This window comes from Tenrec ecaudatus, chromosome 1 (assembly GCF_050624435.1).
Source record: "Tenrec ecaudatus isolate mTenEca1 chromosome 1, mTenEca1.hap1, whole genome shotgun sequence".
Taxonomy (NCBI): domain Eukaryota; kingdom Metazoa; phylum Chordata; class Mammalia; order Afrosoricida; family Tenrecidae; genus Tenrec; species Tenrec ecaudatus.
This window is the reverse complement of record NC_134530.1, coordinates 129976925-130004301: the sequence shown is the minus strand read 5'-3', so window position 1 is coordinate 130004301 and position 27377 is coordinate 129976925. Positions and strand designations below refer to the sequence as shown.

Below are 27377 nucleotides of genomic sequence, written 5' to 3'. Positions count from 1 at the left end.
GCATAGAGAATAAAGCAAGAAATTGGATATAGATAGATATATAGATAGAGAGAGAGTTAGAGTTCCTAAATGCTTCCTCCCCATCTCCCCCCCCCCCCCCCCACTATCATGATCCAAATCCTACCTTGCAAGTCTGGCTAGACCAGAGCATGTACACTAGTACAGATAGGACCTGGAATCCCCTGGCTGTGGGCAAAGAGACCCCTGATTGGTGGTGGTACTTTTATCTCAGTCAGGGGCAGAGCAGACTGGCAGCCCTTTGTTCATTCTAGCTTGATGCCCAGATCGTGGCCAGAGCTGTTTCATGCCTAGGGCACATTAAAAAAAAAAAAAAAAAAGGACCTGGAAACACAGGGAATCCAGGGCAGATGATCTCTTCAGGACCAGTGGTGTGAGTGGCGATACTGGAAGTGTAGAGAGAGAGTGGGTTGGAAAGGGGAAATTGATTACAAGGATCTATAAGTGACCTCCTCCCTGGGGGATGACAATAGAAAATTGGGTGAAGGGAGACATCAGACAGGGCAAGATATGACAAAATAGTAATTTATAAAGTATCAAGGGTTCATGAGGAAGGGGTGAGTGGGGAGGGAGGGGAATAAATGAAGACCTGATGCCAGGAGCTTAAGTGGAGAGCAAATGTTTTGAGAATGATGAGGACAATGAATGTACAAATGTGCTTTACACAATTGATGTATGTATGGATTGTGGTAAGAGTTGTATGAGCCCCTAATAAAACGATTTTAAAAAAGAATTCCACTAATAATTAGAAAGCCATATTTTATATCTGCTATATATATAAAGTACAAGATGTATGAAGACTCTTTCATAGTTGTGCCTAGTTTAGACAGAAAGCCCCAAGAAAGGCCTCCTGACACTGAAAATCAGAATTGACTAAATGCCAGTGGGTTGGGTTTCGTGCTATGAGTCTGAACCAACTCACTAGCGCACAGCAATGGCCTAGTCTAGACAGGAGACATTGTGACTCTGTGACTGAATTCTCCACTCACACGGGAGACCCAAGGTCAATTCCAGCCTTGCATCTATCTCACGCATAGCCACCACCCATCTGGCTTAGGTGTTGCTATGATACGGAACAGATTTTAATGAGGCTGGACTGGGAAAGAAGACCTGGTGATCTACTTCCAAAATTCAACACCTGAAAGCCTTGTGGATCACAATGGTGCAATCGGCAACCTATGAAGGCGCAGAACTATAAGTTGGCAGGAATGCCCTGTAAGCTAGGCCAGCCTAGCTTAGGTCAGGGTTATTGTGTTGTGGTTAGGGGGGTCGTGTTGGGTCTGGCTCAGAACAACCCTGTTCACAGCTGAACAAAACACTGCCCATCCAGCACCAAGGAAGGGGTAGAAAGGGAATAATGAGGTACTGGGATGAAGGAATGGACATGGTGATGAAGAAAGAGACAAAAGTGAGGCTGATAATGTCTTGTTAATTTTGTCTCCAAGACTGAGCAATTTTCACTATCAACAGAATGGTATGGGATAATGAACGGTTGAGAACAAAGGAACTATCCATCCAATGCCTTGTATTAACACCAACATATGGTGCCCTCTAGGACAGAATAGAGCTTCTCCTTGTATGTTGCAACACTGTAAATGTTTGTGGAAGCAGAAAGCTTTGTCTTTCTCCCATGAAGTGACTGGTGGGTGTGCATCTCTGAAGATCGTGTGGTTAACAACCCAGTGGGTAACCCCCCACCACCAGGGCTCATTAAGAGGAGACTAACATGATTCCACTTTTGACCATCCAACAAATATAAAGGAGATATAGGAAAATAAATCAGGGTTTTGTTTTTATTATTTAATTGTGTTTTGGATATGAGATTTTAAATTTTTTAGCTTTGAGCCTATGGGAAATGATGGACCCAAGGGAAGTGCTGGAGGATATGAAGGGGAAATAACTGATGTCCTTGACCGCCTAGCTTATTGTGTGCCAGACACAAGATAGAAGCTTGATGTGTATTTTCTCATTTCTTTTTGCCTAATACCCATGAGGGAATAGCAGTTCTGAGAAAATGGGAATAAGTAATCAGAGAGACGGGAAGCACCAGTAGAAAATGATGGTCTGAGTAAACCCAAATTGAAGAAATCTCAAGGAGGAATAATTGGCCCACAATCAGAAGGAGGGGTGCCTTGAGGCAGCCCAGCAGGTAGAATTCCATTTTGTCTTTCACAATAACCGGGGACATCCTGAACCTCTAGTGGACAACAGCTGCCACCTTCGCCCACACATCCACTCCTTCATGCATTCACCCCAAACTCTTAATGAGCACGCACTGTGTCTCAACATGGTGACAGTCATTAGGGTTTCACTAGTGAATAGAAATCTAGCTCTTACGGAGTTACATTTTAGTAGGGACAAACAGACAGTAAATAAGTCAATACATAATATGTCAGATGGTGGCAAGTATTTTGGATAAAATTAAGTAAGGGTTAGGAGAATAGGATTTACTGGAGTGGACAGGGAAGATCTACCTGATGAAGTGGCATCTGATTGCACACCTCACAATGTCAGAGAGTGAATGAGGTAGCTATTGGTGGGGGAAACGTTCCCTTCAGAAAGAACAGAACATTCGAGACAGTGAGAGTACTTCTCAAGAGGACAATTGAGTCACACATACCAGGCCATTCCTCTACAGCAGAGATAAAAATAACCAAGTGAAACAAGTACAGATGATAATCCTGGAATGGTGGAAAGCAAATGAACGAGTAAATAATTAGACCAAACAATGACTGGAAGAAGAAACTGCGCACAAGCAGAGAGTGAAGAAAGACACAGAGTGGAAGCACCCTGCTGGCCAGTTCAGCACATTCTGGCCAACCTGAGACAAAGCAAACAGTGTCCCCAGAAGAGGAACTCTGGAGCGCAACCATGGAATTCCCAACATGATAGAAACACAGTCTAGACAAACGCAGAGTGAAGTAAGGGCAGCAGAAAACGAGCTGCGTTTAAGGACGGAAAGGACAGGATGGTGAACCGGAGCCCCAGGTCATCATGGAGTCAGGAGAAGGCCAAAACATAGGGACAGAAGTACTCATCAGCAATGGCCCCTGATCAATCGGGTTGACGAACCACAGGGAGGAGAGGGTGTGTGGAGATTCAGTTGGCCACATTGGCCTCCAGATAGCCACCTCACCCCCCCCCTTTCTCTCTCTCTCTCTCTCTCTCTCTCTCTCTCTCTCTCTCTCTCTTTTGCAGTAGACTGGGATGGGGAGGGGCAAGACATTTGATAGCTGGCTGCACTCATATAGGGCTGGCTGTACCAATCTCCAAAACAGTTATCAGAAGCCTATGATCTCTCCCTTCCCCCGCTGCCTTCTCAGTAATCAGAGGTGGGAGCTTCCTGCACTTTCTCACCTCACAACTGGTAGTGCCCTTGGCAACTTTCCTGTCTCCAGAAGTCTGCAGCTCAGTCCTCAAGTCCACAGGGAGTCAGCTAGTATTGTGTAGTCTGCAGCCATCTGCCCACCTCAGCCTTCTTGCCCTGCTTCCTTTCCTCAGTAGTCAACAGCATGCACCCCTGTGGATCATATCGTGCACCCCACCATTTACACTCTCACCTACCTTCCACTGCTTTGTTGTCCCAGTGAGAAGCAGAACACTCTCCTGACCTACTACGTCAGCAGCTTGCTCACAACATGTAGTGCACTTCTGCCAATAAGTGGAGGTGTCCCCCCATCTCACCCACCCTCCCCCTGTCTTTGGCTTGTGCAATGCACTTCAGTGCCATCTGCCTGGTCACAAGTTGCATAAGTGTCCTCTGACCACCCCTTGGGCCTGGCAACTGGTGATGCAAAATCCTGTGCTGCCCACACCGGAACCCATATACGCTCAAGGAAGGTACAAACAAATACAAAGAAAATATAAACTGTAGAAAATTCAGAAAAATCATACCAGAACAAAAGGGGGAAAAATAAGCAAACTTTTAGAAACCATACAAGAGCAGCAATTCAGTAGAGGGCAACAAAAATTAAATCAATGGTAATTAGAATCGTTGAAACTGTAGAGGAAAAAAAACTCTTGATCCTAATTTGCTCAAAGAAAACTTTTTAAAAATTTTAAAAAGAATGATGAAAAATAAAGAGAAGCAGGCCTAAGAGTTATGTGGGACACAACAGGAGTACCCTACCCCTGGTTAGAATTACATAACAGGAGATTTTAGAAACAACACAGAGAATTATTAAAGTTTTGTTTGCAGAAAATTTCCCTAATCTCATGAAAGGCATCCAAGAAGTTCAAAGACGCACACACAGGATATCCCCCAAAAGAAAGTCACCAAGACATATCACTATTGAACTCTCTGTGACCCAAATAAAAGCCTAGGAAAGAATTCTGATAACAGATTAAGGGGCAAAAGCATATACAAAAAGGCAAAGTAAAAAAACTTAAGTCTGATTTATCAGCAGAAACCATGCAGGTAAGAACACAATGATATGAAATCTTTAACTCTGAAAGAAGAGAATTACCAACCAAATATCATAAACTGAGCAAAATTGTCTCTCAAATATGGTGACAAAACTAAGATAAACAGAAATCAATAGTATTTATAAAAACACACACACACACAAACAAATACACAACAGACAAACCTTGCAAGAATGATTAAAGTGTGTCCTTCAGACAGAGCACCAATGAAACATCAGCCGGGAATCAGAGCACAGGACATCATTTCCCAGATTCTAACACAGAAAATGAAAAAGGAAATTAAAGCCACAAACCTAACAACAGGGTACTGACACTGTCATTTCCTAATTGACAACAGCTTCAAGCCGCAAATCAGAATCTTTGCCTTCCTAAATGTGTGTGTTAGTTGTGATATTGTCTTGACTTCCTCTCTATCTGTAATTTCAGTAACCATTCCATTTATTCATAATAACATAAAGATGATAATTAAACCTAGTCACCAAACTAAAAAAGAGGAAAACCATAAAGAATAAATACACACGAAATCGACAACAGAGAAGAGAGTGAATAGAAGGCTCATAAATATAATCCAGCATGGACAATTAAACCCAGCCGAAATAAGCCCCAGCAACATCACACACACTGGCACAAAAGGCACAACAAAATGACAGGAGTAAACTCACACTATAGACAATCACAATGCAAAGATACGGCTTAAATGCACCAGTCAAGTGTGACAGAATGAATTTTTAAAGAAATGAACTCATGACTACAGTGAAGTGAAGCGACTTGCGCCGAGTCTTCTGGTATCGTTTTTGAAACGCGTACACTCCTTCCAAGTGAGAGCTACATGCAAATAAGATGTAAAGAGCTCTAATGTGGGATTGGTCGGTTTTGCCCTTCTGCTGGTCCTAAAATGGAGCCACCTCAGAAGCAGGAGCAGGAGTCCCGGGACCGTTAGAAAGAGCCACCAGCAGAACAGGTGCTCGACTCCTGCCTGAAGTGGCAGGGGCAGCAGCAAAGGCACCAGAGGCCAGGACACAGAAGCAGTAAAGGAGTCTTGCCACAATCATGAGACAGAGTAGGAGATTGGCACCCAGACTGTGAGACAGAGCTGTTGGCTTCCTGGCCCATGGAATGAATACAGCAGAATGCTCTTGAGCAGGAAGTTTACTTACAGACAGGACCGCCTCTGGGCGTTTATCAGCACTAATGGAGCTTTGTGACACCTGCTCAATCAGGGAGGAGGCCAAGGGACCACCACCTTCTGAGAGTCCAAACACCAGAGAGAGAGAGAGAGAGAGAGAGAGAGAGAGAGAGAGAGAGAGAGAGAGAGAGAGGGAGAGGGAGAGGGAGAGGGAGAGGGAGAGGGAGAGGGAGAGGGAGAGGGAGAGGGAGAGGGAGAGGGAGAGAGATGCCTGTTAGCACGATTGAGAGGAAGCTCTGCAGACAGCAGAACTGTAGCCTTAACATTTTGTGTCCTATTGGCTTTCCTAGTAAGGTTCACACTCATTTACTCATTAGTATTGTCTGTGCTGTCTGTGCGGCCATTGCAACAAATTACCCAGTCCAGAAGATGCCAGGGTAGAGACAGTGGTGTCCACATAGGGCGAAGAAGGTTGGAGGGTAGAGCTATGTGTGACCCCTGCCGCATGGGAATCATCCTTGGACAGATGTGGAGTTTGTCTTTCCCTCCCTTTGTGTAGCCAGAAGAGGCCAGAAATGGTTTCCCTGGCATTTCCCGAGTAAGTCATCAATGTGCTACCTAAAAGAGGTACACTTTAACAGAAATAGATTAAAATTCAAAGGAATGAAAACAATATATCAAGCAATCACAAATCAAAAGAGAGTAGGAGGGACAATATTAATCACTGACAAATTGGCTTTTAGACAAAATCCATCACAAGGGACAAATAGAATGTATCTATTAACTGTATCATGGACTGACCAAAGAATGAACAAATCAGTCTTAGAAATACAGCCAGAGTGTTCCTTAGAACTGAGGATGGAAATAGCAAAAATTGCATAAAAAGAATATATCCAAGATAACTAGTCTCATAAAAATTAAACCTATGTGTTCATCAAAAACTTTTCCATGAATATTTAAATAGAACCTAAAGAAGGGGGCAATGGCTACAACAACCCCCCAAGAGTTCATTCTCTTCAATGCAGAGTTAATTTCCAAACCTCAACAAAAGTGCAAACAGCCCACCTTTACAAAGGCAAAAAAAAACATGAATAGACATCCCGTATATAAGGATCTACATATAACCTCCTCCCTGGGGGATGGACAACAGTAAAGTGGGTGAAGGGAGACGTCAGGCAGTGTAAGATATGACAAAATAAAAATAACTGATAAATTATCAAGGGTTCATGAGGGAAGGGGGAGTGGAGAAGAAGAGGGGAAAAAAGAAAAATGAGGAGCTGATTCCAAGAGCCCAAGTGGAAGTCAAAGGTTTTGAGAATGATGAGGGCAACGAATGTGCAAATGTGCTTTACACCATTGACGTATGTATGGATTGTGATAAGAGTTGTGTGAGCCCCCCCCCCCAAAATGATTTTTTTTAAAGAAGATATTCAGGTAGCCTATATACACTTAAAAAACCTACTTGCTGTCATTAGGCATGGTTTCCAACTCTTGGCAACCCTGTGGAAGAGAGAGAAACACTGCCCGGCCCTATGCCTCCCCACAGGTGTTTCCACGTTGGAGTTCACTGTTGCAGCCACCGGGTCATTCCGTCTTGTTGAGAACCTTCCGTTGCTTCTCTGCTCCTCTGCTTTCCCCGGCGTGATGTGTTTCTCCAGGGACTGTTCGTTCCTGACAGCATGGACAAAGTACATGAGACCAAGCCTTGCCAGCCTTGCCTCTAAGGGCATTCTGGCTATACTTCTTCAAGGACAGAGTTATGTTTTGGAAGTCCATGGTATATTCAATATTCTTTGCCAGCACCATAATTCAAGGGCATGGATTCTTCTTTGGTCTTCTTTTTTCAATGCATATGTGGTGATTAAAAATGCCATCGCACAGGCCAGGTGCACCTCAGTCCTCCAAGTATCATCCTTGCTTTTCAGCACTTTAAAGAGATATTGTGCAGCAGAGTTACCTAATTCAACGTGTCCTTTGACCTCTTGATTGCCGCTTTCATTAGCCTTGATAGGAAAATCCAGCAATATAAAATTCTTGACGTCAATCTTTCTCTATTTATCATGATGTTTCCTACTGATCATATTGTGAAGATTTTCATTGGCCATTAGAGATATGCAAATCAAAACTAAAATGAGATGTTATCTCATATATAATGGCACTGATTTATAAAAAAAACATAACAAATACTGGCATGGCTATAGGGAGATTGGGACACATATACACTGCTGGTGGGACTGAAAAATGGTGCAGTCACCATAGAAAATGATATGGGTCCCTTAGTAATATTACATGACCCAGAAATCTATTATCCAGAGAAATAAGAACCGTGGCCTGAATAGATATATGCACGTACACGCTCATTGCCGTCCTACTTATAAAAGCAAGAAGGGAGAAGCCACCTACATATTTCCCACCAGACGACTGAGTGAACATATGGTGGCACATGCCATGAAACACTTCACAGCTGAAGGCACCATGATGACTCACTCTGTGAAACTGCTCACAGCATGAGCGGACCTGGGGAACACTATGCTGAGTAACATACATCAAATAAAAATAATACATAATATATTGCACCATTATTATTAAAAGTCAAGAATAGATTTGCCAGCAGAAAGAACTATTATTTGGTGGTTACCAAGGAGCGGGAGAGGGAGAGGAAAGGATCAATCGGTGTCTCAGAGAAGAAACATGTGAGTGGGCTTGCAAAGGAGGCAAGACAAGACCATGGTATTTAAAAAGCTTTATGCAATTTTACTGGGCATTGCTTCATCATATAGATTTCGTGATACAGATACCTGACTAAAAGTGCATATTCAAGTATTTTTAGAAATCGACTACTGATAGATTTATATAAAACATTTCACAGAGAGAAAGAACTTACATAGTGCTATTGAATAATGAAAACAGAAAATACAAAAACCTGATTTGACAATTACAGAAAATTGATTTCTTTTTTATTCCAAGTTTGACTATAATGTAAATGCTGTAACATATACAATCCTGAAATAGTCCTAATATCTAACAATAATTGGAGTAGACACACAGGTGTCTAATATATATGCTCAATATGTGAGGGAGGTCAAGTTGAAGTACATGCATATACAGATATTGTGTACATATATTGCTATATATATATTTATAGATAATGCACATATAACCATATATAAGATCAAGTATATAGGGGGCACAGTTGCAAAAACACCTTAGACATAGAATTGAACCACTGGATTTGAAGGTTATTGACCATACAGCTTTGAGGAACACCGGGGTCAAATGGTAAAACACAACTCATGAAGATAAGGCTCTCCCTCTTAGTCTGGTGACTAGCAGCGGAGGCTTTACATGTTTGTAAGCAGCCATCCGGGAGCAACTACTGGTTTCGTCCTGTCTAGACAAAGATAAGGGAAGTAGCAGTCAGAGAAGTGAAGACTCAAAGAAGCAACCAGTCCAAGTCTAGTGGCCTCCAAAACCTGAGATCAGAAAACCTAAATGGTGCCTACCTACCACTGCCAACCATTCTGCCCAAGACCGTAATGGAAGACATCAGTGGACTAGCTTTAAAAGAAATATAGACTGAGCAGATCAGCGTTACTGGTCTGAAAGAGACTAGAGGAACCTAGAGAACCTTCCAACTTGGAACTGAAGGGGCCACCTTTCAGGCAAGTAAGAGATGGGGCGCTCAAACAAACAATGAGAAGTGGGAGGAATGTGTTTCTTAAGACAAGAAGCTGTAGACGACCAAAAGGGCAATATTTGTTCAAACCAAAGAAGAGAAGGCAGAGGCGGAGGGCAAAGGAAGGAATGAAAATGGGAAGCCCAGGACGTTTAGAGAGTGTGCTGCGGCTGTGGAGCCAGTGTTACACGGAGCAGTTTGTTTAAAAACTACGATTGGAAAACCAATTTTCCCTGTAAACTTTCACCTGATGCACAATTGAATTTTAAAAAGAAAAGAGTCCCTTGCAGGGCGCCAGGGAAGGCTTTTGGAAAGGAAAAATTACATACTCGGACTTAATTTTTCCAGGGTCCCGTCTGGCTGCGATGCTGATGCAGGGTTAGGAGGACAAGGCCAGCTCCAGGGAGCCCTACAAGACCATTGTCCCAAACCAGGAGAGAGCCTGGTGGGAGAGAATTAGCGCCAGATAATGGCAGAGAGGCTTCAATTCTATTGTTTTAAACAAAACGATGTGTGCAAAAGCGTTGTAGATAGCGAGTCTCTATTCAAATGTAAAGACCCCGAGTTGTTGTCGTTTTCATAAAGAGTCTCCTGCCCCTTTGCCCATTATTTCAGACCCCATCTGGATGTTCTGGCTGTGGGGCTCCTCAATGGCCAGTGAATTAAACAGAGTCATTGTCTCTCTGCCGGAGCATTAGGGGTCCTCGGGCCCTCTTTTCTTCCCCTGCACACAGACCCAGGCATGCGATGTACTTCTCTCTGCTGCTTCTCTATCACTTTGGTGATTTGCCCCACGGTGTTCCTTCTGCTCCTGACATACTATTTTTCCTTCATCCCCTTTTGCTAGAAGGACTGAGTTTTCTGTTTTCATGCTTAATATTTTGTATGTCCACCCATCTGTTTATTTTAGCTTGCTCCTTCCCTTCTCTCTGTTGGCCTCTTTATAGATCCCTCTGCTATAAAGTTTAAAATAGTTTAAAATCCACAACACTGCTTTGTGTATCCTCTCAGCCAGCACAGTATATTATTCCCCATCTGCTATAGAAAGAGCCCTTGTGCCCCACAAACTTAGCTAAGCCCCTCGTGTTTGAACAAGTTTTTCAGTGATGCGTTCAAGTTTCTAATCTACCACATCTTCTCTGGTTCTGAATGTGACAATATTATTTCTAAACAAGTCATGCTCAGGAGATCTCATCTTTTGTTCTTTTATCCTTACAAATGCCTCACATGCGATTTAATGGTCTGTGGCTTAAGAGGTAGGCAGTTTCAGTATCAGTCAATCAGCAAGTATTTATTGAGCACTTGCCACGTGGCCAGCGCTGTGCTACGCACTCTGGGAGACTCCAAAGACATTCTAAGCATGGCTCAAGGCTCGGAGAGGTGCAGACTCCAGTCTCAGTGGAGTTAGAACTGTGTATTTAATATGCGCTCACTGCAATCCAGAAAGCATGCTAGGTCTACGATGTGAATTCAATACAGCAAGAAAGAAATCTACCCTTATGGAGCTCAGTCTAACATGGGAAAAAGACACATGTTAGAAATTATTTACAGTTCAATCAAATGTGCACAAAACGTTTGGGGAGCACAGAAGAGTGAAAGGGATTAGTTCTGCCTCAGGTAATTATGGAGAACTTCACGAGGCGGTGGTATTTAACATGGAGTTTAATAAGTTAGTGGTAATTAAGCAGAGAATTATTAATAAACGCTAATATTTGTCATATGCTTACAAGGTTGCAAGGCCCCATACATAATTCTATGTGCCTGTGAATGAACTTGTTTAATCCTCACAGTGACCCTATGCAGTACACCTGTGCTCCTATTTTATTACGAAATTTAAAAACAGAAAGGTTGAATAACTTGCCCAAGGTCACCCAGCTAGGAAGGTATCTAAGCCAATATTTAACTTTAAATCAGGCTCTTAAACTCACCTCTCTAAGCACCATCCTCTGCTGTTTCTCACAGACTTCTGTGGGAGGGCCAAGGAAGGTCAGTATGTTTGAAAAGCAAGGAGTTTAAACGTACTTGGAAGCATGTGCAACCATAGTGCCTTCAAATCAACACATGGTCCCGGTCTCTATCAGGTAGTAGCATCAGACTGATCAACTTTACATTAAATACTGTAGTTTGTTCACTGCTGCTTCAGAGAAAGGAAAAAAAATACAAGGGTTGTTGCTATAATTACAGTTTTTGTTGCTGTCTTTGTTGAACAATAAATATAAAGCAGTAAGGGTATTGAATTGCTAAGAATTTTAACCAAAATATTCAATAATGGTTATTCTCACTGTTACACTGTGATTTCCAAACCAAAATCCCTGCTGCTGTGTCCATGTTGACTCATAGCAACCCTGCAGGATGCACTAGAGCTGCCCTTTTCAGTACAGGGACCCTAAAACCAGAAGTGTTTGGGAGCAAACATGCTACCCAGCATCTCCTTCCCTCTTGGGAAGCTGAAGAATGGCAAGGAATGAGCCAATCTCACCATGATGACTCTAGCCATCAATTCTATGCCAGGGTGTGATGAGCTGGAGACGCCTGTGTCTCTTTATCACTCCCATATGTTGATTTCCCCTGTGTAATTACCTAACATGTTATCAGGAGAGACTAGTCCCTGGTGAAGGACACCGTGCTTGGTAAAGTGTGGGGGTAGTGACAAAGAGGAAGGCCCTCCATGAGATGGATTGATAGGGTGAACTCAGTAAACAGCGTTCGGCCACAATGAAGTCAAACATGTTAACAATGGGGAGGAGGGTGAAGGATTCAGTGGAGTTCCATTCGGTTGTCCTTTGGGTCACGATGAGTCAGGCTGACCCAGCTGCACCTAACCATCACAACAGACGTCACACCACGCCCCATGCACATTGGGATGGTTTGAAGTTCGGATTATGATTTTAAAGGAAGAGGAGGACAGTCATAAACAGTGTTGGTAGTCCTAAGGGATAAAAAGAAAAGGAGAGAGAGAGAGAGAGACAGAGAGAGACCTGGCCCTGTGTACAAGTCTCCTTTTAACATCGAACCAGGACCTTCAGAAGGAAGTCCTGACAGAGCAGACCCAGGCGCTGCCTCCAGGAGGGGCTGCTTGTGCCGTCACTGTAGAGAACTAAAATGACAGTGTGCACATTTGGCCTGGTTAAATGAGGACTGTGCTTTATTCCCAGGCCGTATGTAACAAACGAGAGTCTGCCAAGACATAAAGCCCACTGAATGCTTCCCACTTCTGTTGATAAATAAGATCCACTTCTGTTGATATATATGAGAATGAATTCGCATTCTCTTTATGAATCCTGGAATGTATCTCTAACATCTTTGAGTTTCTGGGTAGGAAAATGAATGGTTTAGGGGCACCAGTGATGTTTTCATCTCTTCTTCCTGCTGCTTCGAGTAAGAGATGGACTGCATCTCATAAGACTGGCAGGGCGGTGTTGGCAGGAGACCAGTCATCCTGATCGAGTGGTTTATTATTTCAATTGAATTGTGAGAGGAAGGAGAGAAGTACTCAGATGAAACTGTAAGACCATATTAGATACTACGGAGCATGAAAGGGATGGTACAAAAAGAAAAATCGTGGCGAAATCTCCCAGCAATTTTCGATCGATGTTAGAGAACTGGGTGGAGGGCAACACGACTGTCCTTCGTAGTACAGACTAAGATCACTGACAAATAATTAGCAAACTTATTTTTAATGTGCATAATCTGGCTCATATGATCTTTTGTATCTGATGGGGATTTGCCGAGATGTGATTCCTGACTAAAATAGGGCAATGGAAAGGTATGTTTTGTCTGGAATAAATAGATGTAAACAGAAGGTTGGGAAGGAGCAGTGCGTGTCACAAATCTAACACATGAGTGGAAATGCACAAGCCTGAGCATGTTGCGTGGAGGAAGCAGCTGCGTGAGAGTGGAGTGAAAGAAAACCAAAAACGTCAGCGTGGGACTCCATTAGAGACCTCTCGTATCCAGATGGTTCATATGGACGGGCAAGATAGAGGAGCAACATAAACCTTTACAGACTCGAGATGAAAATCCCACTCACTAAAAGCAACACATCTGAAAAATTATTGAATTGCCTTGTGGAAATTTAATTTCACAAAGAAGAGAGAAGCAATGAGGGGACTTTCTGCACTTTTCTGATTTCTGGCTCCTTCTAAAAATCTGTTTGGGGAAAGAGGCAACTAAAAGAAATCTTGATGGAAAGAATCAATCTTAAAATTTAGAGGTCATTAAGTCGAAGAAAGGAAGCCTGAGCTTAGATGTACAAGGACCGCAACTTTCTCTCTCACCGCCATTGAGTCGATTTCAACCCACCAGGAACCCACAGGACAGGGTAAAGCAGCATCTTGTGGATTTCCAAGACTGAAAATCTTTAAGGGAGTAGTCTAACCTTTTCCCCACAGAACGGCTGGTGGTTTTGACCTGCTGGCTTTGCGGAGCAGCCCCAAGATGTAGCCCACTCACCCACCGGGTTTCTAGCCCATCTTTGGTAAATCCAACTCCAGGAAGATCAGAGAAACAGTAGATACAACTTTGAGTTAAAGACACTAACATCTACACGAATCAATAAGTTTGATAAGCGATCACATAGAAACCTGATGATGAAATTACTAACTATACCTTTCCATTGCTCTCTTCTGGTCAGGAATAAAATCTGGAGGGAAAAGCAAGGTACTAAAACTTTAGAGAATTCGGTGTTTAGCTATCATATAAGAAGGATAGATTACATTACTGAAGATGAACATAAAAAATGAACACAAACCATAGCCTTCACTATATAAGCGAAGCTGTAGGTGGCATGATAGGTAACATCACGAATTAAAAATGAGTCTAGAATGTCAAAGTTTCAAGTGAGCTGAATTTGGAAATAACACTAAGGGAAAAAACAGAAATATAGTTTTGTCTGTTAAAGGGAAAATAGATAGACTCATTAGTTATAACTGATCCACCACTTGTCTGTCAGTTTGCCATACAGGAGTGGTTTATGTGTTACTATGATATTCCTCACTATGTCACTGATATTTCAAATGCCAACAAGCTGACCCCAAGTGAACAGGATTCAGCAGAGCTTCCAGACTGAGATCACAGCACCAGAGGATGAACCTCTCAGGGTAGAAGGCACTCAAAACAACACTGAGGAAAATCTGCCTTCTCAAACGACAGTCATCTTTAATAAAATTTAAAAATGTGGATGAAGCAATGCCTTTGGGGCCTTCGTTTGCTGATGGGACATGACTCAAAATGAAAAGAAATCACTGAAAACGTCAATTAAAATCTGGACTTGGAATGTACAAAGTAGGAATGTAGGAAAATTGGGAATCATAAAAATGAAATGGAACGCATAAAGATTGATATCCTAGGCAATAGTGAGCTGAAGTGGACTGGTGTTGGCCATTTTGAATGAGCGAATCATGGGGTTTACTAAGATGGGAATTGGCATTGCATTCAGTTTCAAAAGGGATCTTTGTAAATCTATCTAGACGATAATTCTTTTTTTGATAAGATAATGAAGATCAATACAAAGAAATTCAACCAATATAAAAAGTATTAAGATTTATGTGTGGGCCAGTGAAGTTAATCATGCAGTTTTTGAAGAATTTTATCATTGTTTCCAATCTAAAATGGATCAAACATGCTATCCAGATACATTAATAATTACTGGTTATTGGAATACAAAAATTGGAAACAAAGAGGAAGAAACAGAAACTGGAAAATATTGCGTGTGTCATAAAAGTGAAAGCGGAGGTGACATGGTAGAATTTTGCGAGATCACGAAATTATTCATTGCAAGTACTCTTTCAACAACACAAAAGTCCACTATTCGCACGTATGTCTTCAGATGGAATACACAGAAATCAAACTGACTGTATCCCTGGGAAGAGCTCTGGTGGGATACTGACTTGCTCCCACAAAGTTCAGTCATTCTAAAATGGTGGTTCTCAACCTTCCTAATGTCATTACCCTTTAATACAGTTCCTCATGTTGTGGTGACCCCCCAACCATAAAATTATTTTGTTTTCTACTTCATTACTGTAATTTTGCTGCTGTTATGAATCTGACGACCCCTGTGAAAGGGTCGTTTGACCCCCTAACGGGTCATGACCCACAGATTAAGAAGCACTGTTCTAAAACAGTAGCTATTCCAGGGGAGAATGATGGTGGCCTTTTCCTATCTTTCCCTGTAAAGAGTCACAGCCTCCGAAACCCATAGGGGCATTCTACCCAGGCCTATAGGGTTACTGTGAGCTGGAATCAACTCAAAGGCCTTAAGTTTGTATGTGTTTGTTGTTGTTATTGTTTTGTGGGAATAGATGATGGAGAAGCTTGATATAGCAGCTAAAATTAGGCCAGGGGCCCATTGTAATCACTCATTTGTAAGTTCAGCTCAAAGACACAATAAATGAAAACAAGTTGTGGTGGTTATACAATTTCATGTCAACTGGATGAAAGAATGAAGGGAAGGAGTCTAGCCTGTCAATCTGGTCACAGTTTGATGATCCCTCCTTGTGGGTTTGGCCTTCTCATGAGTACTCTAGGTTTTATCTCTCTCTCTCTCTCTCTCTCTCTCTCTCTCTCTCTCTCTCTCTCTCTCTCTCTCTCTCTGTTCTGCCATCAGAAAGGGGGTGGGGCACTTTCTCTCTCTGCTTCACATTCCTGTTGGGAAGTCACATGGGGCCACAATGATGGCAGCAAGCCCTGGAGATGCCTCCCACTGTCTTTGGATCCACAGGACTTTCCAACCTACCGTCCTGTGATCTTCCTGCACCCAGCACCATTGAATGTGCTGTGGGAGACTGAAGAGAAATTCATGGCTAATATTAGACTTATGGTCTAATATTGACCTTATGGACTTGATCTAGACTGGGCTATATTATTTTATTGATGCATAATTACTTTTTGATATAAAGTTCTCTCTTACACATATATTAGTGTCAATGAATTTGTTTCTCTAATCAACCCGGTCTAGCACACAATTCCAATAAAGCTAAAATTCCCCTTAGAATATTTTTTAAAGTTTTATTGGGATATAATCCATATATCATACAATTAAATGATTCAATCACTTCTAGAAGAGTTGTACAATCATTACCATAATCAATTTCAGCACATTTTCTTCTTTCTTGTACTCTTTGTTATTAGGTCCACACTACCCCCACCCCAACCTCCCCTTCTATTCCCCCAGGAAACTATTAATCCAGTTACTGTCTCTATAGATTTAGTCATCCTGGATTTCATATACCTAAAAACATACAAGTACAAAAACCAAAGAAGCAAAGGAAGCTAGCAACAATAACAAAATAAAACAGAGGAAACCTCCATCAAAAAGCAATGAATATCATGAACTAAAACAATTTTAAAATGTGTCCAAAACTTACCTGGCAGGAGAGATCACGAAGGTGGTTTTCCCAGGATGAGGCTCATCTGTTGCACTCTGGATGTGGGGATCCCTGCGATTTCCCCAGATGAACTCAACTGCACAATACATGACAGCGAGGCACAGCGTTTGCGCTTTCCCTTGCAGAGAGAGAGAGAGAGAGAGAGAGAGAGAGAGAGAGAGAGAGAGAGAGCGTGTCCAAAGAGAGAGCAAGCAATACAGTGTTAAATTTCAGCCTGGCTCCATCGGCATAATCTACTTTCCAAAGCACGTCCCTGGTTTATATTTGGAGAGGATTCACAAACAGTTTCTCTTTCATTTCTTTTCCCAAACTGATTCAGCATTTAAATCCCACCTGAATTTGGGAACATCTGAAGAACAGATATGACACATTTAACATTAATAACAGAAGACCTTGATGAATTGTGAGTGACATCAACAACATTATACATAAAGAAACCAAAAAGTCATTTAAAATAAAAGGAAAGGGCAAAAGTGGGTGTCAGAAAAGAAAACTAAGAGGAGCTTCTATTAGCTGTGGAGTAGCTAAGGCAAATGGAAGGTAGGATGACCTCAAAGAGCTGAACAGAACATTTCAAAGGGCAGCCCTAGAAGCCAAAGTAAAGTTTCACACCGAAATGTGCAGACCTGGGCTTAGAAAACCAAATGCTCGCATGCCCTAAACTGAAAGAACCAAAGAAAAACGCCAAGCCTCAAGTTGTAACCTTTAAAGAGTCAATGGACAAAATAATTAACGATGAAAGCATCAAAAGAAGATGGGCATATTCAGCATCACTGTGACCGAAAGAACGAGCCCACGTTCTGCCATTTCAAAAGGCTAGCATATGATCAGGAACCATGCTACTGAAGGAAGAGGCTCAAGTTTCACTGAAGCCACCGGCCCAAAACAAGAACCCAGGAATTGAGAGATTCGTTGAAATGTTTCAGCGAGGACAGCAAGCACTGGGAGCACTCACACATCTGTGTCAAGGCATTTGCAAGCCGGCCAGCACACTGGACATGACCCGTTGCTTGTGCCCCTTCAAAGAAGGGCGACCCAATTGGAATGCCCAAATTACAGAACAAGATCATCGACATCGCATACAAGTACAGTTCTGCTGAAAATCATTTAACAACGTTGGCAGCAGTACATTCACGAGCAGTTTCAAGATATTTAGGCCAGATTCATAAAAGGACATGGTACAAGCGATGTCTTTACTGATTTCAGATGGATCTAGGCTGAAGCAGAAGATTCCAGAAATATGTCTACTTGTGTTTGATTGACTATGCAAAGGTATTCCACAGACCATAGATAGCCTTGGGAAGAATGAGATTTCCGAAACATTTCATTGTGCTCATGCAGAACTTGAACGGGGATCAAGAAGCAGTTATGCAAACAGAATAGGGGAACACTGCGTGGCTTAAAATTTGGAAAGGTGTGTGTCAAGGTTGTATCCTCTCACCATACTTATTGAATCTGTATGCTGAGCAAATAATCCAAGATGCTGTGCTATATGAAGAATACAGGATCAGGACTGGAGGAAGGAACAGGATACACCCTTGCTTGCTGAAAGTGTGGAGGACTTGAAGCACTTGCTGATAACGATGAGGGATTGCAGCCTTCAGTATAGATTACAAAGTAATGTAAAGAAAACAAAAAATCCTGGCAACTAGCTGAAAAGGTAACATCACAGTAAATGGGGAAACAATTGAACTTGTTAAGGATTTAATCTTGCTTGTATCCACAATCAGTGCTCATGAAAGCAGCAGTCAAGAGATCAAAGGGCTAATTGCATTGGGTAAATCTGCTGCACTAAACCAAAAAACCAAACTCAAGGCCATGTAGTCAATTCCAATGCAGTTACCATAGAAGACATGGTACAATGACTCGAGTAGGTTTCTGAGACTGTAACTCTTTACTCAAGTACAAAGCCTGGTATTTCTTCTGTGGATTGGCTGGTGGTTTTGAACTACTGACCTTGGGATGAGTAGCCCAATTTATAACCACTAAACTGCCAGGTCTCCTGCTGCACAAACCACTTTGAAGTGTTGAAAATTGAAAAACAAGGGCGTTACTTTGACCTGACCGATGCCATAGTGTTTCCAATCACCTCATTTGCATTTGAAAGTTGGACATTGCAAAAAGAAGACAAATAGGACTCCATGCATTTGAATTATGCTACTGCAAAGAATATGGGAAGCACCATAGACTACCAAAAGGGCAAACAAATCTATCTTGGAAGAAGTACAGCCAGAATACTCTGATAAAAGGATGGCAAGACTCCATCCCATACTCTTTGGACATGTTTTCGGGAGACACTAGTCCCTGGCAAAGGATATTTTGCTGGGTCAAGTGGAGAGGCAGTGAGAAAGAGGAAGACACTTCAGGAGAGGGTTGGCACCGCAGCTGCAGGGGTGCGTTCAAACATTAAGAACACTCGTGTGGATGGCACAGCCAGGGCAGTACTTTGTTTTGCTGCACACACTGCCACTATGGTTCAGTCCCAACTCGATGACACATAACAACAACAATTTACAACAGATAATATACTGTTAAATTACGATGTGCAAGAGTGATTTCATTTTGCTTTTAATTCTATCATTTACATAGAGAATGCTGTTGAAGCTGAAAAAGGTAGGAAAAACATATCTGAGAGTTGATGCCTCAGATAGATAGTGATATGGTTAAAGAGGTACTTGGCATCTTTAAATGAATTTAAATTCAAAGTTTGTGGCAAACATTTGCCACTGAGCCTGTCCCACATAAAAAGAATACAATCACGTAGACCACAGAGCTGTGCTAAACTACCTTGGGTCGCATTTAAACCTCATCCATTTGTCTTTCTCTCTTACTAATACGCTCTTCTCTCTTTCCTTCCTTTCCCTTCCCCTCCCACTCCACTCTCCCTAAGTCACATCAATTCCATTCTCATTTGCTTCTATCCTGTCTGTCAATTTACTCGAGACTCGAACTCCCTCCTCCTAATCTGCTATTTGTTTCCTGGTTTATCACTGTCCTCTCATCTCTGCATGCACAAGCGGTGTCTTGCTATTAGTTCTACTGAATTCTGACCATATAGTTCTCCTCCTGATGCCTTGCTCAGAGAACATTTGGTAGAATCGCATGCTATTTTGAATGTATTTTTATGTAAGCTTGGTTTCCACAATACTGAAAAGGTAACAGTTTCCCCTGGTTCATTAGAGAAGGATAAGGTGGTTTCATTGAAGGAAGAAGAGAGACAGAAACATCAGCAAGTCCTTGAAGTTCTACTATGATCATTAAACTGTTGACTGGTAGCCGCGAATAAAGAAAGTTTCAACATAAATTCAATGAAAACAAACCAAATTCACCTCATTTTCTATTTTGATAGTATTTTTAAGGCAAGTAGTGAATATGATGCAATAAGATAAGGACATGTAATATAGATAATTGCTCATATAAGAAGACTGAATAGCTACACTCAAGTAACTTACGGAGCCATTGCCCTTGGATTTGGACATTATTGAGCAGGAATACTTAAAGGAACTCTCCAAAGTGTATTAGTGTAATGTGGTGAAGACTTGAAGCTGAAAAGTAGAAGCTAACACATGCCAGATAACAATTCCAACTTTAAAATACATCAATTAACTATTAAACATGGACCCAAAGCAAAGCAAACTCACAACCACCGTGCTGATGCCCACTGGAAGGGCCCGATAGGACAGGGCAGAACTGGCCCTGTGGATTCTGAGGCTGTGACTGTGTCCTGGAGGAGAAAGCCCATCTCTCTGCTGGGGGGCAGTTGGTGGTTTCAAACTGCATACCAGTAAGCTCACCCCAAAGCCACCAGGCCTCCTAAAAAATAGACCAAACTTAACAAACCCTAATTCATAGGATAAATTGAGAATGATCCATTCAGAATGAGATTTGTTTCCTCTATTTCTACATTCTTTGTCCCTATGATTTAATATCACTCAGAAATATTGATAGATTTCTATTTTTAAATATTTTGATGATTCCAAACATGTAAAACAATGAAAACTTGTACATAAGTCAGATATATCATCTATAATTTAAGGAGTTTAGCATAGCTTTCTCCCCACACCCATTCACACATTAAACATTCCCAGGATGGCTCGAGCAGATATTTTGACCTCTGTTTATTGACACCCTGCTTAAATATAGATGTAGCTTCCCTTACTTTCCACATATGTGTTGTCCAGGAGGCACCGGACTAGCCAAATGTGCTTTACTGGTTATAAGCATCTTTCTGCTAACTGGAAGTACTAGAATGCATTTTCAAGAGGACTTGAAAGCTTTCAGTACTACTTACATCAGTGATTCTCAACCTTCTTAATGCCACGACCCTTTCATACAGTTCCTTATGTTGTGGTGACCCCCCAACCATAAAATTATCTTCATTGCTACTTCATGACTGTAATTTTGCTACTGTTATGAATTGGGCAACCCTGTGAAAGGGTCGTTTGACCCCAAAAGGGGTCGCGACCAACAGGTTGAGAACCTCTGACTTAGAGGCATCAAGTTTTCCCCAAATTCTTACATTTTCAGTCACTGAGAATGAGAATTATTTTTATTCTAGTTATTCTCAAAATAATTTAAAAGAATTGCCATTTTTAATCTTTGTAAAGATTTTTAAAAGTTCGTTTAAAGAACTGATGAACAAGGAAAGGCTATTTGATGCCATGTGCTTCTAAGAGTGCTACACTCCTTGTTTTATGTAGCTTCTCTCCAATTACGATGCTCACATAAAAGACATAGCCAATCTGCAGCCTAGAGTAAAAGACGTTTAATGCACTTAGCTGGAATGTGGAATTGCTTACACAAGAAAATTCCTGATATAAGCATTTCTTCTTTATTATTTTAATTTACTATTAATTGTGATTTAATACATATACCATTCCATAGTTCAATCACGGCAAGTAGAATTATACAATTGTTACTACAATCAGTTTCAAAACATTCTTTTTCTTCCTGGACTCCTTGACACCGGCTCTCTTTTAGCCCACCATCCTCTGTGTACCCACCTCCCCCACGAAGCCCTTAGTCTACTTGCTGTCCCTATAGGTTCATCAATCCTGGGTTTCATAGACCGAAAAATGGAAAAACACATAAAGGGTGAGCTCTGATGGCATAACACTTCTGAGATACACCCTAATATGAATGAACAAAAATATGAATGAACAAGAGAAATGTTGAAAACCAGATTATATCCAGCATGCATCAGAGGGGCGGGGGTCAACTGACAACGTTTTAACTGGTCAAGTCAGATTTATGCCATTGACCTACTCATCTCTCCCAAGCTCTTTGTTTAATGACCACTTTCCTCCATCTGTCAATTTTAGAGAGTGGGAATTCTCAGCAGGCTTATTTCCTATGTAGTTTTACAAAATAAATTTAGGCTCCACCTGTCATCCATCACCTTCTGCACAACGAATTCTCACAATTTAGGCTCTGATATTAGCCCCTCATTTGATTTCGGATTATATGGATTATAATCCTTTGGTGACTGGTGATGCTGTGCTTCTTCCATGTGGACTTAGTTGACATCTCAGTTAGATGGCTGCTTGTTTGGAAACAAGCCTTTAAGACCCCAGATGCTACTTTATCTGATAGCTGACACCATCTAAATTCTTCACCACATTTTGTTACAGCATCCCTATCTTCTGTATTCCCTTCCTGTGGGCGAGTAGCCGAGCAGAGTCATGATGTAATAACGAATTGTTCTTACATTGATGTAATAACGAATTGTTCTTACATTGGTGTTAGGATTTAGTGAGAGCAAAACCCATTTCTGAATCTGGTTGTGTGTGTGCGTGTGTGTTTAATTTGTTATTACTTGGGAGTTAATACATATGTTATATCATTTCATAGTTCAATCACATCAAACATAATCAGTCTCCAAAATTACTTTCCCTCTCTGGACTTCCTGACACCATGCCCTCTTTACCGCCCCCACTCCTGTTCTAGTTGCTCTCCTTATAGGCTCATCAATCCTGGGTTTTATTTACTGAAAAACAGCAAACAACATGACTTCAAGAGGGTGGCCCCAATGGCATAGCACCTCTGAGATACACCCTAATATGAATGAGTATAAACAAAACGAAACAGAATGTTCGTCACAGTATTGCCAGAATAATATGTATCTTAATACAGCCTACTGGCACCGATGTAGCAAGATCAAGTGTGTCTGCCAGCCAACTGCACACCTCTCTTGGTACAGCTGTCTTCTGCTTCGTCAGACCCCATGTGTTTTCAGACGTAAGTCCTCAGGTTACAAGTGTGTCTGAGGTAGAGTCCTGTTCACCTAGTGGAGTTCCCGCAAGGAATGCCATCGATGCAGCCACCGGAGCATGCCATACCCCATGGAGATCCAGAATTCAGTGTCCCAGAGTTCCACAGCACCTGGTCTGGGTTCCCGGGATTCCCCGAGATGCCACAATTCCATATTGCCCACTCGCTGCACACGCCCCACCTAGTGTCCGTTCCCTCTCCCCTCCCATGCACTGCCCCTCCCAGCAGTAAGCCTCATCCCTCTAACAGGGCCTCCTCCCTGTCCAGGGAACCTTCACCGCAGGTCCACCTGGCACCCACTCAGCAGACAACAGAGACCACCCCTACCCCCACCATTTGATCCCAACTGATGTGGGGCACCCTCCAGCCAAGTTGGCCAACACTATACTTACCTGGAGCAAATGTTTATGGCTCATTGGCACCGGTCAGACTCTCTCCCAGGCTGCCTGGCCTCCCCCAGCTGAGAGACTGGCTACGCTACAAAGCCTGAGCGTGCTTCCAGTCTGCTGCTTGTTCCTGCCGCAGTGGACTCGCGCAGTGTTCGTCCTTTTGTGCTTAACTAACTTCACTCTGCATAATATCTTCTAGATTCCTCCACGAGTTGAGGTGTTTCATGGTTTCATCACCCTTTTTAGGGATGCATAATTTTCCATGATGTGTTTACACCAGTGTTTATTATTATTATTAATTATTATTATTAATCCAGGCTTCCACTGATGGGAATTTAGGCTTTTTCCAGCTTTTTGCTGTTATGAATTGTGCTGCGATGGGCACGGGGGAGCAAACATTTGGTCGTGATCTCTTTCTTATATCTTTTGGGAGTATGTCCAGTGCTGGTATTGCTGGGTCACATGGTATTTCAATTGCCATTTGTTTTAGGTATCGCCATTTGGTCTTCCACAGTGGCTGTATGTATTTACAAGTCCACCAGCAGTGGATAAGAGTTCCCATCTCCCCACACCCTCTCCTACCTTTGTTGTTCTCAGTTTGTTTGATTTTTTTAATTGGGCTAAACTTACGGGCCTTTAGTGGTATTTCGTGGTCATTTTGTCTTGCGTTTCCCAGATGACTAGTGACTGGGAGCATGTCCTCATGTGTTTATTAGCTATGTAATGTCATGCTTTGTGAATCCGGTTCAGGTTCATTGCCCACCTTCTCAGAAGAATATTAGTTTTTTTCTTGTAGGCTTGTAAATAGATTTTAGTAATTAGTCCTGTGAGGTCGTTACTAAATATCTTTCCCAGTTTGTGGGCTCTCTTTTTATCCTTTTAATGAAGTCCAATGATGTCCACAGCGTTTCATCTTTCACAGATCCCCCTCATCTATTTTATCTTCCACAGAGTGTGTTTGCTTTGTTATTTCTGATAGCCCATATATTACCTGCAATAGGGCTCCTAGGTTGGCCCCAATTTTCACATTGATGTTCCTGATAGCTTGGGGTTTTACATTTAGGTCTTTGATCCACCTTGAGTTTGTTTTTGTGCATGGGGTGAGATATGGGTCTTGTTTCATTCGTCTGCAGGTGAATATCCAGATTTTCCAACACCGTTTATGGAAGAAGGTAATTGCTTCTCATTTCATGGCTTTTGAGGTCTTTGTCAAAAATCAATTGTCTGTAGGCAAATTATTTTATTTCTGTTTTTTTTTTTGTTCTGATCTATTGGTCTATGTATCTTTCATCATACCAGCACCAGGCTGTTTTGACAACTATGGCTGTGTAGTAGGTTTTGAGGTCAGGTTGTCCACCTACTTTGTCCTTTTTGATGAGTTCTTTGCCCAACCTGGACTTTTTCCCTCTCCATATGAAATTGGTAATCAGATTTTCCTTTTCTTTGAAAAACTATGCTGAAATTTGGATTGGGTTGCATTGGAATTGTAGATTGTTCAGGTAGCATAGATATTTTCATAATATTGAGTTATCCAATACACAGACATGGAATATTCTTACATTTATGTAAATATATTTTGATTTTTAAAATCATTTTATTAGGGACTCATACAACTCTTATCACAATCCATACATACATCAATTGTGTAAAGCACATTTGTACATTCATTGCCCTCATCATTCTCAAAACATTTGCTCTCCACCTAAGCCCCTGACATCAGCTCATTTTCCCCTCCCTACCCGTTCCCCCCTTCCTCATGAACCCTTGATAATTTATAATTATTATTTTGTGATATATTGCCCTGTCCGACGTCTCCCTTCACCCACTTTTCTGTTGTCCATCCCCCAGGGAGGAGGTCACATGTAAATCCTGTAATCAGTTCCCCCTTTCCACCCCACCCTCCTTCTGTCCTCCCAGTATTGCCACTCACACCACTGGTCCTGAAGGGATCATCCACCCTGGATTCCCTGCGTTACTAGTTCATATCTGTACCAGTGTACAGCCTCTGGTCTAGCCAGACTTGCAAAGTAGAATTTGGATCACGATAGTGGGGTGTGGGAGGGGGAGGAATCATTTAGGAACTAGAGGAGAGTTGTATATTTCATCGTTGCTTCATCGTACATCCCACCCTGATTGGCTCGTCACTTCCCCGAGACCCTCCTGTACGGGGATGTCCAGTGGCCTACAAATGGGCTTTGGGTCTCCACTCTGCACTCCCCCACCACCCATTCACTATGATAAGATTTTTTGTTCTGATGTTGCCTGATCCCTTCGACGCCTCATGATCGCACAGGCTGATGTGCTTCTTCTATCTGGGCTTTGTTGCTTTTGAGCTAGATGGCCATTTTCTTATCTTCAAGCCATTAAGACCCCAGATGCTATACTTTTGATAGCCAGGCACCATCAGCTTTCTTCACCACATTTGCTTATGCATCTGCTTTGTCTTCAGCAATTGTGTCAGGAAGGTGAGCATCACAGAATGCCAATTTAATAGAAGAAAGTTTTCTTGCATTGAGGGAGTACTTGAGTGGAGGCCCAGTGTCCTTCTGCTACCTTAATACTAAACCTATAAATATATGCACGCAGATCTATTTCTCCATCCTCATATATAAATATATTTGCATATGTACATGCCTTTATGTAGACCTTTATAAATGACTGGTATGAATCCCACCCGGTCATGCTGTATTACATTACTGGATAGATTGGCCAAGATTTTGTCGAGGAGTTTTGCATCTATGTTCATGAGTGGTATCAGTCTGTAATTCTTATAACTTTTGGGGGTGTTTGTCCCATATAATCAAAGTATTAGGGTGATGCTGGCTTCATAGAATGAGTTTGAGAGTATGTTGCACCTTTCTATGTTCTGGAACATAAGATTGTTTATGATTGGTCAGCTTTTCTCTGAATACTTGGTAGAATGCTCCTGTGAAACCATCTGGACCAGAGCTTCCTTTTAGCTGAGAGTTAGTTGATGGCCTTATCTATGGGTCTGTTCATGTTCCCAATGTCTATATGTGTTAATTTGGGGAGAGAATAATTTTCTAGGTATTTGTCTATCTCCAAATTATTGAATTTGTTGGAATACAGTGTTTTGTAGTATTGTATTATTATGCAATCTTATTTTGTTAGGGTCTATTGTTACTTCTCCTGTTTATCCCTATTCTAGATATTGACAGGTGCTCCTTCGTTTCCGTTGTTAAAGATGCGAGCGTTTTTTGTGTCAAAGAAACACTTTTTGATTTCTTATTTTTTCCATTGTTTTTCTATTTTTGAGTTCATTTATTTCTGCTCTAATTTTTATGACAGCTCTTCTTTTGCTATGGCTGGAGGTGCCGTGTTCAGGTGCTGACCATGATTCTATACTCTTTATTCACGTATCCATTTATTGCAATAAAGTGATCTCTGATAACTGATCTTGTTCTTTCCCATAGGTTTTGGTATGTTGTGTTATAATTCTCCTTGGTTTATAGGAACTTCTTAATTTCTTCGCTACTTTGGGCTATTACCCATTCTTTTTTGAGAAGTATATTGTTGAAACTCCCAGTGCTTGTCTTTTTTTCTTCTTGTTGTTGTTTTTTCTGTTGCTGATTTCCAGCTTTATAGTGCTGTGGCCTGAGAAGTTGGTTTGAATGATCTGTATATGTGAATTTTCTCAAGCTTGTTAAATCCCAGCTTGTGTTCTGTTTTAGAATATGAACCTTTTGTATTAAAGAAGAATGTGTATTTTTTGCTGTAGTTTGAAGAGCTCTGAAAATATCTGGAAGGTTGAGCTGTTTCATTGTGTTGTTCAGCTCTTCCTCTTCTTTGTTGAGTTTTTACCTGTTGACCTCTCTTTCTTTGAGAGCAGTGAATTGAAATCATCTGCTATAGCTGCTGATCTGGTGATTTCTCTTTTCATCTCCCTGAGGATTTGGTTAATGAATTTTGAGGGTCTTTCAGTGGGTGTATTATGTTAATGGATTCTTGATCTGTTGCTTCATTGAGCATTGTGTAATGTCCACTCTTATCTCTCATTATATCATTTACCTTGAGTTTTGTGTTGTCAGAGATTAATATTGCCACCCTTTTTAAAACTGCCATTAGCT

The 27377-nt window shown here is 41.6% G+C and overlaps 1 protein-coding gene, 1 non-coding gene and 1 pseudogene across 2 annotated transcripts in view; all 3 read left to right on the top strand.

The window, feature by feature from the left end:
- Positions 1 to 27377, top strand: part of DPYD (dihydropyrimidine dehydrogenase) — a 1117227-nt gene that overhangs the window by 1078561 nt on the left and 11289 nt on the right. The gene's annotated exons all lie outside the window — the stretch shown is intronic.
- LOC142437876 (small nucleolar RNA SNORA48) lies at positions 178 to 321 on the top strand. Its single transcript, XR_012782382.1, has one exon. It is a non-coding gene; the product is annotated as a small nucleolar RNA SNORA48 (small nucleolar RNA).
- Positions 16602 to 16752, top strand: LOC142438035 (U1 spliceosomal RNA; annotated as a pseudogene).